At 40.9% G+C, this 12,998-nt stretch overlaps 1 protein-coding gene across 9 annotated transcripts in view; it reads left to right on the top strand.

The window, feature by feature from the left end:
* The window catches only part of ULK4 (unc-51 like kinase 4), a 543,576-nt gene that overhangs the window by 186,400 nt on the left and 344,178 nt on the right, over nucleotides 1-12,998 (top strand). The window lies entirely within an intron of this gene.

The following is a 12,998-nucleotide window of genomic DNA, read 5'->3' as shown; positions in this document are numbered from 1 at the left end:
TTATGTTTTTGTTTGTATGCTTGTGCACTTCCTGTAAAACCGGTCTAGGAAGAGAGACAATAGCTACTCCACTGCACTGGACCAGGAGAGTCTCATCTGTCTTCAGAAACATCCCTTTAGGGCTTTACCTATTTTCTTCAAGGCACATGACTAAAGTTTTGCAGATTTAAAGGTATTTGTGGCTAAAAGGGTAAGGTTTATTATTCATGGTCAGCATGACAACACTACTGGAACATGGAATTGGGACTTTTCCTGGACCCACTCAGAAATAATAGAGATGGAAAGAAATCTTCCTTCCCACCCTCGCCAAACCTTTGGAGTGGAAATTAAGTTTAGTTACAAACAGAATATTTGTTGTGGAGGGATGGTGGTGGAACAGGAAATGAGTTTTTTTTTTTTAATTAATTAATTAATTAATTTTGTCTTTTTGCTATTTCTTTGGGCCGCTCCCGCGGCATATGGAGGTTCCCAGGCTAGGGGTCGAATTGGAGCTGTAGCCACTGGCCTACACCAGAGCCACAGCAACGCGGGATCCGAGCCGCGTCTGCAGCCTACACCACAGCTCACGGCAACACCGGATCATTAACCCACTGAGCAAGGGCAGGGACCGAACCCGCAACCTCAAGGTTCCTAGTCGGGTTCGTTAACCACTGCGCCACGACGGGAACTCCGGAAATGAGTATTAATTAACAGAAAGGGTTATTTTTTTCCTTTTACTCCATTGCTGACATGGCAAACATACACAGTAGGGTGACAGCTGAGAGCACCCAGTGAAAATATGTTAAATCTCTCAAAGGCACCTTATAATTTAGGCAACATGGTGAATTTTATCAGACAAATCAAACAAAATAAATTGAAGTTTAAAAAAAGTGTCTACCACATCACACTATTAAACACATTTTTACAAAATTAACCCCCTTGGGTGGTGTGTAGGCCTTAATGCACATGCCTGATGCTGCTGCCAGGTCCTGGGTTGCCCTCTGAGTCAGTTCAAGTTTTAAAGGATGGTAGTTCCACCCCACTGTTTGTTGAACTTCTCAAGATCTGCTCTCATTAAAAAAATAGTTTTTTTTTTTTTTCCCCTGCAATGTAGAAACCAGATCTAATTACATTCTGAAGTGTTTGACCACTCCCTTTTGGCTTAGGAAGGTATGTTTTATGAAGCATGTAGCCAGTGTGTGACAACCCTTCTGTGTCAGCTCAGGGAGCCTTTTTTTTCTTTTTGTTTTATTTTTTATTTTATTTTGTTTTTTTGATTTTATTGGAGTGTAGTTAACTTAGGTGGTTATTTTAGTTTCAGATGTACAGCAAAGTGAATCAGGTACACATATGCACATATCCATTCTTAAGATAAGCCACAAGAGAACACTTTTTTTTTTAAGTTTTAGTCCTTCTTTGGCCTTAAGCAATACTTTGGATAAAGCCAAGGTGACTGTCTTTTCACGGCCCCTCCAGTTTTCACCCTGGAGGTATTAGTCAAGACAATTTTATTTGTGAACAATAACACTTAACCCAGAGTAACTTGGAACATAATCATTTGCTCACATAGCTGAGAAGTCAAACTTGTGCTGATGTCAAATACAGCTGGACTCCGGGATTTGAATTATGTTTACAGTACTGTGTGTGTGTCTTTCTCACCATCTCTACTCTGCCTGTATCTATGTGGCTTTCTTTTCAAAGAGGCTCTTTCGACTTGATGGTTCAATGGCTCCTAGGCAATAATCCTAGGGAAAAAGTGCAGGACTTTTTTAATAGCTCTGGCAAAATTTTCACAGAGGACAGTAATTCACTCTCACTAAATACCATGTAATACCTGTGTTCAGGTGCTTCTCAGAACTGTTGTGTGATATGAATGAAAACTCAGTTGTAAGAATAAATATCTGTTAAAATAAATATTAGTTATGGTTCTTAGACAGAACCAATAGGATAGGATTCCTTTATTAGAAGGAATTGCTTATGAGATTATGGAGGCTGAGAAGTCCTAAGATCTGCAGGCTGCAAGCTGGGACCCAGAAGAGAATGTACTGCTAATTTGAGTTGGAAGGCCTGAGAACCAGGAGAGCTGATAGTGGAAATACCAGTCTCAAAGCTGAGAGGCCGGAAGACCCAGGAAGAGCCCATGTTTCCACTCAAGTCTAAAAGCAGCAAAAGGCCAATGTCCCAGCTCACGGAGGTGGGGCAGGAGGACTCCCTCTTACTCAGCCCTTTTGCTCTCTTTTGGTCATCATTTGATTAGGGAGTCTCATCTGCTTTACTCAGTTTACTGACTCAAATTTAATCTCATCCAGAAACACTGTCACTGACACACCCAGAATAATGTTTGACCTGTCTGTCAAACACTTGTGGCCTGTGGCCTAGTCACATTGCTGTGTAAAATTAACCATCACCTCAACTATAATGGATAGTGTGGGTGAACAGTTTGCTGTATTACATGTAAAGAACTGTTACTCTTCTCACTGTACATGCTTCGCTCTTTGAAGAGATGAGCTCTAGGTACAATAATTTGTTTAGCACCTTTTGTATGTGGAGGATTATATAATACTACTTACAGAGAGATGGTGTTTGAGTTAGACTTTGAAGCCTGCATATGATTGGATAGAAAAGCAGTGGGCACCTCAGGCAAGAATGGAGTAAGCCACAGTGTGGAAGAGGCAGAGTAGGGGGTGGTAAGCAGATCGGCTTATTTCCAGCAAAAATCTGCATGTGAGAGTCACATGAAATAAGCTTGGGAGAGAGTGTTTTCTCTCTTCATCAGCCATTTATTTACTGATCCTCCTTGGTTCCATATTATTTAACAAGCATGTTTCTAATAATGACCAAGAGGGCATAGCTGCTGCCTTTGTGGAATGTACTGTCTGGTTGAGCCAGACAGTTCCAAAATTCATAATTTTTTTTAACTGAAGTTTGTGAATGATGCAAGTGAAAATGTTTACTTAGCTTTAAATTAAATATTGACCACCTTTCTTAAACTCTGGGCCTACATCCTGTTCAGAAAACATGCTATGGGGCACATGCTTTTTCCGAAACATTCTGTTTGGTTAATATTCCTTTGCTTTTGAGTCTCACCCATTTAACTTTTTAAAGCTCGGGGTTTCTCAACATTGCATGACATTAGGACACTATTTGCTACGGTCTGTTCACATCGCCCAGAACTCTAGGTTCCTTTGATCATGACCTTTAGATACTGCTCCATTCAGGGCATTTCCATGTCAGGAGCAAGAAAAGGATGCTCACCATCAAAACTTTAACTCTGGATTCTAAATAATAACTAATAGTACAGGAAAATTTAAATGTTCTCTTAGCTTTCTTATCGATGCATAGCAAGTTAACACACACTTTCAAGGTTTAAATCCACATCTGTTGATTAGGTCACACTTTGTAGGTCAGAAGTGTGACGTCATGTGACAGGTTTCTATGCTCAGGATCTCTTGCCCCTGAAATCACATGTCTCTTGGGCTGAGTCCTCATCTTAAGACTCCTGGAGGAATCTGCTTCCAAGCTCATTTAGGCTGTTGGCAGCATTGTTTCTTGGGGTTTGTATTAGTTTCTTAGGGCTGCTGTAACAAATGATCACAAACTGAATGGCTTAAAACAACAGAAATTTATTCTTTCAGAATTCAGGAGGCCAGAAGTCAGCAGGGTTATGTTCTTTTGGAGACAGTGGGGAGAAGCCACACCTCTCTCTCAGCTCCTGATGGCTGCCAGCAGTGCTGGATTTAAGGCAACAGCTCTCCAGTCTCTGGCAGTCTCCACAGGCCTTTCCCCCTTTGCGTCTGCCTCACATTTGCCTCTGCCTCTTTCTTTTAAGGACAGCTATCACCATACTTGGGGCCTGCCCTAAAGTCAGGACCACTTATCTCAAGATCCATCTTATCGGCAAAGACGCTTTTTCCAAATAAGTCACGTTTACAGGGCTTAGGACTTGGCATATCTTTAGGGAGCTATTATTCACCCCAGTACACAGTTGCAGGACAAAGTCCCTGTTTCTGCACTGCTTCACATTCTTTTCTGTGCCCGAAATTCTTTTCATGCGGCCCCTGCATCTTCAAGCCAGCAGTGGTTTGTCAAATCCCCCTTGTGCTTGGCGTTGGTCTGACTTCCTCTTTGGCCACCAGCTTGAGAAAACTGTCAGCTTCTTAAAGTTGATAATATTTGTCACTGGTAATCTGCATCTTGTGATTAAATATATTTGTATCCATGGAGTTCCCATTGTGGCTCAGTGAGTAGGTTAAGGACATCCTCTGTGAGGTTGTGGGTTCAATCCCTGGCCTTGCTCAGTGGGTTAAAGATCAGGCGTTGCTGAAAGCTGAAGCTGTGGTGTAGGGCACAGATGTAGCTCCAGTTGGACCCCTAGCCCAGGAACTTCCATATGCAGCAGGTGTGGATATAGCCTTAAAAAAAAAAAGAATGTATTTATATTCAAATCTTGTATCTGCCACTGACTGACTTGGTGTGTGTGCCCTCACTTCCTGCCCCTTCTTTCTTCTTTCAGTCCCTCCTCTTTTCTTCAAGATAGTTGGAATGCCAGGAACATAACTGTTATCTGTATGATCAATGAGAAAAAGTCATTTCCTCCCCCCTGCCCTGTCCCAGAAAGAAAGATAAACCAGCGTAGAGACAAGATTTAATTTTAAAGGTTCACGACAAAGAAAAGAGGCTATATTTAATGGAATTTAAGGCCAGAATGACCTTATTAATTAAAATCAGAACCTCTGAGAAGTTTTATATCAAAGTCATTATCAATGAAATTTTAATCCTGAAAATGGTCTCCTGCTGACCATTTGAACTTTTTTTTTTTTTTGTGACACTTGTTATGTAAGGGGAGGGCATTGCTCTTTCAAAATTTAGCTATAAATGGGACTAGATCCTTCCCTCAGGAAACACATCATTACTATTCTTGGGGAAGAGGAAATTTTAATATTCATACAAATGTAAATAATGTAATTTGTACTACCTTGTGTGATTGTTCATAGAAGCTTCAAAACCCTTTCTCTCTTCTCTTTCTCCTTTCTTTCTTAGTTAATTTATTCAATAAGTGATATATCAAGTGATTTCCATGTGCCAGGCACTCAGGACTGAAACCCTGTCCCTCAGTGCCTAGTGGGAGGGGGAAAGAAGTAAACAAATAAATATATTAGATGACTTAATTGTAAGTGCCGTGAAGAAAAAAACCAAAAACAGGAGTTCCCACTGTGGCTCGGTGGGTTAGGAACCCGATGTAGTGTCCGTGAGGATCCAGGTTTGATCCCTGACCTCTCTCAGTGGGTTAAGGATCCAGCGTTTGCCCTGAGCTGTGGCTTAGGTTGCAGATGTGTCTTGGATCTGTGTTGCTGTGATTGTGGTGCAGGCTGGCGGCTACAGCTCTGATTTGACCCCTAGCCTGGGAACTTCCATGTGTTGTGGGTGTAGCCCTAAAAAGAAAAGAAAAGAAAAAAAAAGGAAAGGAAAACGTTATAGGAAGATAGAGAATGATGATAAGGGTGTGGAAGAAGCATGTCACCCACCTAAACAAAGGATGTTGAGGCCATCAGCCACTGCACCTGCCCCAGACTGCGCACTCTGAGGGGATTCAGGCTGGAGAAAAGAAGAGGATACTATCCCTAGATAGCTAAGGTGCATATCAAAGGAATGATTCCAGTGAGCACAGCCTCTCACATCTTCCCTTACATAGAAGAGTGCTTAATTCATTAACTTGAGATGTCTGTTTTTTCTTTAATTAGCAGTAATCTTTTGATGATCCAACTACCTATTTTTTTTTTTTTTTTGCAAAACCTTATATATCCTGGCTTCTCCCTCACCTCTTCAGAGCAGTCCCTTAGAGCTGTCTGAGAGACTACCTCCCAGGCTTAAGTCCTCAGCAAGTCTGCCCAATAAAAGGCCAATTCTTGGAGTTCGCATCCTGGCGCAGCGGAAACGAATCCGACTAGGTACCATGAGGTTGTGGGTTCAATTCTGGCCTTGCTCAGTGGGTTAAGGAGCCAGCGTTGCCGTGAGCTGTGGTGTAGGTCACAGACGCAGCTTGGATCCATTGTTGCAGTGGTAGTAGGCTGGCAGCTGCAGCTCCGATACCACCCCTAGCCTGGGAACCTCCACATGCCTTGGGTGTGGCCCTAAAAAGCAAAAATAAATAAATAAATAAATAAATAAATAAATTCTCAACTTTTAGGTTATGCTTTTTTTTTTTTTTTTTTTTTTTTCCTCTAGTCATCAAGGGGAGTGGTGGTGTGTCAGGGTGGTGGGGGAGGCTATTTTATTTAGATAGCGTAGTCTTGGAAGGCTTTATTCCAGGTAGCAGGCCCTGGGGAAAAATGTGCCATGCAGTTTGCCTTTGGTAGAGTAGAATCACTTTGCCAACATGTTTTGTTCTATTTTCTTATTTTCTTTAGCTTTGAGTGTTTTGTATTGAGGAGAGATCATGCTGATATAAATGTGTTTACAATGTTTTTATGACAATAGGGCGTTCAGCATTTCTCTCCTGGGGAAAGCAAGTAGTGCCTTTGTTTCTTTTTGTATAATTCTCTTGTGACCTGTGCAGGCATCAGGGCCATAATGACTTCATAAATTACTAAGGCTTTGTATTCTATCTGAGAAAGGACTTTTTTCTGGACAAATGAGAATTGTATTTCCTTTTAGAAATTTGAATTTATAAGTGGATTTTATTAGTGGCAACGCACTGTAGAGTTTTTTCTCTGTCTCTGAAATAGTAACCAACAAAAATCATGAGTTTGGCTACTTGATTTCTATGGTAGTGGCTCAGAGGACCTCCAGTTGGTTCTGCTCTGTAACTTTGTCTTCCTTAACTGCAAGTATTCTGTGTTAAAATAGGCATCAACTTGGCCATCTTTCATGGGAATCAGTATGTAAAAGAGGAGTTCATTTTCGGCCTTTCCATAGATAATTTTTTTTGCAGGTGAAATTTAATTCACATATTTTTATTTATTTATCTATTTTGCTTTTTAGGGCCTCAGTTGTGGCGTATGGAGGTTCCCAGGCCAGGGGTCTAATCCAAGCTGTAGCCGTTGGCCCACACCACAGCCACAGCAACATGGGATCTGGGCCGCGTCTGTGATCTACACCACAGCTCACAGCAACACCAGATGCTTACCTTAACCCACTGAGCGAGCCCAGGGATCAAACCTGCATCCTCATGGATACTAGTCAGATTTGTTAACCACTGAGCCACAATGGGAACTCTGATTCACACATGATTTTGCACCAGAAAGTCTTGCTTTGTTCCTTTTACTTAATCCTTTTCTGTTTTGAGTGTGTACTTGAATCAGTGCATTTAGGTAGAGTGATTTCCCTCCCAACCCCCTCCCCCGCCCCCACGCCCCAGGGGTTACAATCTACAGGAATCTAAATTGGGATAATTTGGGAGTTAGAGCAAGAATAAGTACTTCTTCATCCCTCTGATTCAGGATAATTCTAGTGCCCCAGTTTTTTTGGATAATATTTTGTAAACCTTGAGTATTGCTTTATTGAAGTCATTTTTTTTTAAAAGCATTTCAGGCCTTCATAATGAAAATTTGCTGTTGATTTTTTTGAAGAAGCCTAGACATTAGAGCTTATTATCTGAAATGATATTTAACATTTGTTTTTCTCTCACTTGAAAAAATAGAATATATATATATATCTTCCCACTCATCTGTTTATTTCTCCATCCACCTGTATATTCATGTAACTATTGATGTTCTTAGGTGTCTGTCCATCCATACAAAACAGTGGAGGGTCACATAGAACTCAGGTTACATAAAAACACAAGACTAGAAAGCCTCCACATATCAACTATTTATTTGATTTATGCCTGCTCTCAGTTTCTAAAATTTTGGAGTTGATTCAGGATATCACCTAGTGTAATTTTGGAAGAGACTGTGCAGAAAATGCCAATAAGAGTAGGTTATCAACCCCTTTCTCATAGCAGTGCAAGAAAGTCCTCAGCCTTCTCCAAAGGTAGATTTTATCTCCATGCTTTTGCCATTTGGTAGTCTTCTCTTTATCTAACCCCACACGTCTCCTTCCTGTAAACTCTTTAAGCCTCGACTCCATCCTGCACTGTTAGGTATGCAATTGAATACACTCCCTTCCCCATACCATTCCCTTGCTCAGAACCATGAGACGTTTGCACTGGAGAAAATAACTTAACAGTTCTTACCCAGCCACTCAGGACTCTCAGTGTTTTGCCTCATGCCTACCATTTTGTGTTCATATCCGCCTGCTCCACTATGTGGATTCTCCATTCTTGGTGAGATTGACTTAGTATTTTCTGAAATTTCCTTCTTCCTCCTACCTTATTCATCATACTGTAAACATCTTATCTATACTTACGTAACAATACTTTATTGACTGACTTGTTACCTGCTTATCTACACTTACGTTTATAAATGTATTAAAATCATTGAAACAATTTCTGGTTAGTGACTATCTAGGATTTATTTTCATGGTACTTCTTTGGGTATGTACTTATTTCCTTTTATTCCCTGTGTTAAAAGTTATATAGGGCATTTGACACATTTTTGCAATTCTTAGATGATGAACATTTTATACTACTAGCTTCCCTTCATGAAACTGCCTTTTTTATTGTACCCTTGTCAGCATGAACTTGCATTCCTTCAGATATTGATGATGTTGACCATTTCCCCCCATGTTTGTTGGCCCTTTTTATATTCTTCTGAGGTGGATTTTGTCCCTTTTTTTTTCTTGGTGGGTGGCTATTGGTTTGCAGTAACTCTTTATATAAGGATGTATAAAGCATGCCAACATCCCGCAAATAAATTTTCCCTCATTTGTTTTGTTTATGGTGGTTTTGCCTTTGAGAAATATTTAATACTTAAAAACTTGAAAGCTATATATATTTTGGGGGTTCATTTCTCTTTTGTTGTCATGCTCAAGGCCTTCTCTTCCAAGAATATGTGACTACTTACTTTAGTATTTTAACAAGGTTAAACATTTTTTACTTAAATTTTTAATTTATTGGTGATACATTTTCATAAGATAAGGCCTGACCATCTGTCTCCCTTTCTAAGATGACTCTTTGTTGTCCAATGTTGGGCCACCTTTCTTTCTTTTTAATTTATGTGTGTATATTCTTAGTCCCACCCTACATTTAACCATTCTAGTTGGTTTGGTAAAGTACTTCGGCTTTTCATTTAGAAGGCTCTTCCTCATTGTACTTCCCCTTAAAGTTCCTTGGATATTCTGGAATGACTCTCTCTTTCCAGATTCTCAGACTACACTCATTGGCATGTGAAATGTGAGGTTGGGGTTTAATCCCAGCAGAGTGAACCTCTTAATTATATGATGCCTCCACTTTCCCTCAGCGAGATAGGCACTTCTTTCCACTTGGCCAATTCATACCCCCAGAATAACTTCTCCCAAGCATCCAGAAGTACTACTGGGTACATCTCACGAGACTCCTACCTAATTGGGCACTACTGGCTCCTCCAGGCACTGGACAGTGTAGGGAAGAGTCTATCCCTTGTATCCCCGAATGGGTGATTTTTAGAAGTTTTCTCTCTCTCGGATAGGGAACTTAATATGAATGGCTTCTCCTATCTGATTTCCAGCTGTTTGGGACCTAGCAAAGACCACTTATTTGGGGAGGGTCCTTGATGTGGAAGAATAGGATCTTAGGGCCTGCTCCTCACTGGCCACTCTCCTTCATAGCCATTTCAGGAGTCTGGGGTTATCACTGTTTGTTTGTTTTTTTTTTTCCCCCTGCCAAGTTGCATTCAGAGGAGTGTGAGATCCAATGACTATCAGCTTAACTGTTTTCTCCCTCTTTAGAAGACAAGCTCAATAAATCACAGCGTCCTTTTGGCTAGTTCTTGCTGACCATTACAAACCTATCTTTGATTAAACTAAAATATATTCAGTATATTCAATATCTATATTCTAAACATATCCATTATGAATTTTATCCTTCTTTTTCCAAGGGGAAAAAAACATAACAGTATCCTTTGGGAAAATTTTCATGCATAGGCTGGTACATCCTTCCCTCCTGTTTCAAGGTTAGATACCTCAAACAACCTCAACACATTTGTATTTCAGACAGTAAATGTTTCATCTGTGTTTTCTCTTTAAATGGAAGTACTGCATATTCTTGTTAAGTCCATTTAAAAATATTTGATTTTTTCAGTCCTCTTGAGATTGTTTTCTTTCCTATATTTCTAACTAGTTGTCTATATTTTCTCCTATGCTTTCTACGCAAGCATGTAAGATGATCACATGGGAAGTTGTTTTTTTTTTTTTTTTTTATTTTTTAAATTCATGAGTCTATGGTCTTTTCCTCCATGATTTCAGTCAGTCTGGCGGGGTGGGGGAGACTAGGGCTACTGCTTATCAGGGGTCAGGAAGTGATTTCTAAGAAGTTTCTTACCCCCACTTCAATTGAAATTCTCTGGCTGATGATTTCAAAATACCAGTAATTGGTGGAAGAATTCTTCTCTGACTTTAATGCCTCACTTTAAATTCTTCCATGCCTCTGTTTCCCTGTTAAGGATATGGGCTGCAAGGGTGAGCTCAGCAGATGTGGGGTGGTTCAAACCCTGTATATTACAAAGAAACTGTCTCATGACCACCTTCTGGAAGAGAATTTATGAGCATTTGGAAAATCCTGCCTGATATGAGAGTCTCTGTGTGCCTGGGGCCTTGAGCCATGCCAGGATAATTGATGCTAATAGTGTCAGTTATGGTGGGGCTCTGGGCCACACCATGAGCTTGACCCCAGGAGAGGCTGGAGACTGAGTGATGCTGGCCACATAGGCTCTCCACGCTTAACTGACTGACCTCTAAAGGAAACCCTGGATGCCAGCACTTGAGTCAGCTTCCCTGGCTGGTAGTGCTTCACTTGTGTGGTTACACATTGTTCCTGGGAGGCTGGAGCCCTGTCCACACCACTCCATGGAGAGAGGACAACTAGAAGCTTGTTCCTTGTCCCTCTTGGACTCTGCCTTTATGCACCTTTCACCTTTGCTGGATTGAACCAATACCCTTTCTCTGTAATAAACCATAATCCAGAGCAGAACAGTTTTTCTGGGTTCTGTGAATCCATCTAGCAAATCATTGTAGTCCTGGGTGCCCCCAATTTAGGATGATTAGAGCTTTTTATTTTAAAAGACTATTAATCAGAGTAAGGATAACATTGAGTTGTTGCTTTTTAAAAATTTTTTTGAATTGTATGTTAATTTTTACAAATACGTTTTTATCACCTTTTATATGTTTCTTGATTTTTGTTTTATTTATGATCAAATTTATTGTTTTCCTCAGTTTGATTTTTTTCATTCTTAAAATTACTTATGCTTGGGCTTGCTATATTATTTAACATACTATTCTCCTTGATTTATTAATATTTTAGTTATGATTTATCATAAACAGTTGGTATTTTGTCTTTTTGTCATACATGGACGAATCTTGGCTCTAATTTAGAAATAGTTCATAAGAAAAGTTACTAAAATATGGTATTTCCTGCATCCTTAAAGAGAGTGATCTACCCAATTTAACATTTTCTTGACTCACTGGCTCTAGTTTGAACATTATGGTGTGGAATGGGCCCTCAGGTCCCGTTGGGATGTGAGCGGCTGCTTCCTTTCTTTGCCTTAAATGCTCTCCAGGCTGCTCTCTGCTAGGAGTTCTTGGGTTTGCTCTCTTGTTTTTCCTTTGCTTTCAAGCCCCACTTCTTAAAATTCTCAGGTTGCCTTTCTGTAATGGTCCCTCTCCTCCCTTTACTTGGCTCTTTTTTAATGACTGTGGGCTCAGAGGCCGCAAAATTAAGCTTGTTACATAATGATTTCCAAAATGAGAGTAAATAGGCTCTGAGTAAGAGCCTGGGGCCCTCTTCTCTACATGGAAAGCATCTGCTTCATGTCGTGGAGTTTTAAATACGCATTTTGGATTTTGGAGACCCTCGTTAATTGGTTGTTCCAGAGAGAGAAGTCATAAAGTTGATGGGTTAGTTTGTTCATACGTTCATTCATGCTGTGCTTATTAATTGAGCATCTACACGGTGCTGTCTACTGGAGAGCTGAGCCCAAGTAGGTAAGACCCCGTGTATAGACCAGGTTTTGTCTGGCAAGTAACATGGGAGCCCAGTCTGAGCTTTGTGGTGGAAAATTTTGATGAAGATATTTTGCGTTTTATTCTCTCTGGTCACAATTTTCATTTCGGGTTCTAAAGTAGTAATAAGAATGCCATACGAAAAGAGCTGACATACCAGGCCTGAGACTGCTGTTCTTAGAAGGGCCTGCTGGCAAGGTTGGCCCTTGGCCGGCGTCTTAGAACTGGGCTCTCGGAGAGCTGGCAGTCGGCATGTAACTGATGAGGGTAATTCGCTGTGCCTGACTGAGCAGACAGCATGATTTATGCGGGACACCCGCTTTCTTTCTAGGAGTCTGGGATTTTTATACATGTTAGACCGAGCTTGCCTATGCAACCAGCCTCCACCCAGTAAATACCTTGGTCCCTTGAGTCTTTTATGGGTTCCCTTGGGCAGAAACATCACACACATGCTACGTTTTTGTGGCTGGGGGAATGAGTGCGCTCTGTGGGACCCCCTGTGGGAGGAAGATAGGATAAGGAAGCCTGCACATCGCATCTTCCAGCCTCTACCTGTGTCCATTTCCCTTGCCTCAGCCCTGTGCCCTTGCTATGTCACTGTACCAAGTCTGCATTCTGAGTACGACTGGATGTGTGTCTCCTGAGACCTCTGGCGAATCTCTGAATATGAGGGTGTCTTGGGAACACCTGACATAAATGCCTAGTGGTTTCTGAGTTTCGTAATATAATCAAATGAATCAGGTCCCACTGCTCGCTGCTTACAAAATCAGTACTCACAGATGTTGATAGAAAGGAAAGGTGCCTCTAATCAGAATGCTGGCAATCTGGGGAAGTGGTGGACTTAACGTCCCCCCAAAACCACCCCTGAAGAGTGTGCTCAGCCACGAAAGCTTTGAACAGGGAAGTAACCTCCGTTAATTGTTGTGATAGATGTCAGAGTCCTTGTC

The sequence above is a fragment of the Sus scrofa genome, chromosome 13, assembly GCF_000003025.6.
Source record: "Sus scrofa isolate TJ Tabasco breed Duroc chromosome 13, Sscrofa11.1, whole genome shotgun sequence".
NCBI lineage: Eukaryota > Metazoa > Chordata > Mammalia > Artiodactyla > Suidae > Sus > Sus scrofa.
The sequence above is the reverse complement of the archived record's forward strand: the minus strand, read 5'-3'. Positions and strand labels throughout refer to the sequence as shown.